The sequence below is a fragment of the Mizuhopecten yessoensis genome, unplaced genomic scaffold, assembly GCF_002113885.1.
Source record: "Mizuhopecten yessoensis strain PY_sf001 unplaced genomic scaffold, ASM211388v2 scaffold1225, whole genome shotgun sequence".
Lineage (NCBI taxonomy): Eukaryota > Metazoa > Mollusca > Bivalvia > Pectinida > Pectinidae > Mizuhopecten > Mizuhopecten yessoensis.
In genome coordinates this window covers 154,265-155,514 of record NW_018403940.1, presented here as the reverse complement: position 1 = coordinate 155,514, position 1,250 = coordinate 154,265, and positions in this window count along the sequence as shown.

Below are 1,250 nucleotides of genomic sequence, written 5' to 3'. Positions count from 1 at the left end.
TTATCTGTAAATAATGTCAAAGAGTTGTCAAATCTAGGTAAATATTTATATCTAGCCACTAAGCGGCGAAATTGATTAATTAGCTACACGTATTTATAATTTTTGCGCTTTTGTATTATGTTCTTTGTTTAGTTTGCACTTTGTATGCTTATAGTCACTCTCCTATAACATATATACATGTACAATATATCATGATTACTTTGTACCTATAAGTCTTAAGACTTTTGGTGAATAAAGAACTTGAACTTGAAAAAAAATACATACATAAACATTTATATAAATTATATTGATATGCATGTTTTACGTCACTCGTGCCTTATTAGCCTCAAATATATATATCTAGCAAGTTTACGAAGATCGCTGATATTGTCAACACTTTGTAACTGTAAAATTTTATACATGGAAGGAATCGCCAGTAATATGGTTTTATGTATTTTACTTTTAGAATATGATAATTTCTGCATATCAAAATAAAATGATTTTCGTCTTCTATATCTGAATTGCAGCTCATACAGTGTCTTTATTCTCTCGTTGTGTTATTGTATCTACCAGTCTCAATAGCTTAATTATACTTTGTCAAATAGTATTGAAGAATATGGTGATTTGCTAAGTGCATATATAAAATACATTTAGGTGAGGCCTCTAATAGCCCTCTTAGATATTGTTGACTTTGATCAAATATTTTTTGCTTTATCATATACAAAATACTTTTATGGTTATATGAATAGTAATTTGTCCATACATCTGCGAATCCGAGAGAAAAAAAGACAATGTTTGACATAATTAACCCAGTTAAAGCAATTGCCTGTATTGCTACTACTTAAAAATACAATTATTCGAATCCATTAGTTTTAACCAATATCTTATCGTTCTGAATTTTCTCATATGTTCCAAAGGATATCGACCTAATTCAAAATAAACCATTGCATTGCAAGTCGACTTCTTAACTTTTAAAATCTTCTTACAAAAAGGTAAGTGTAACCTCTCAATATCCGTACCTTTTGTAGATCCCCAAACTTCACATGCATAATGCAATATACTGCAGACATACGTATCAAATAAATGCAATAACGTTGTACAATTTAGGCTCAAGTTAGAAGAGCTTCAAAAAAGAGCATACATGGCCTTTCGTCTTTGGTCAGATAACTTAAAGTCCAGTTGTGTTTTCATAACGGTCATACGGTATCACATATCAGCTCTCTTTGTCAAGTACAGGCCAGGTAAAACTCAATCCTCAAAATGTTAAAATG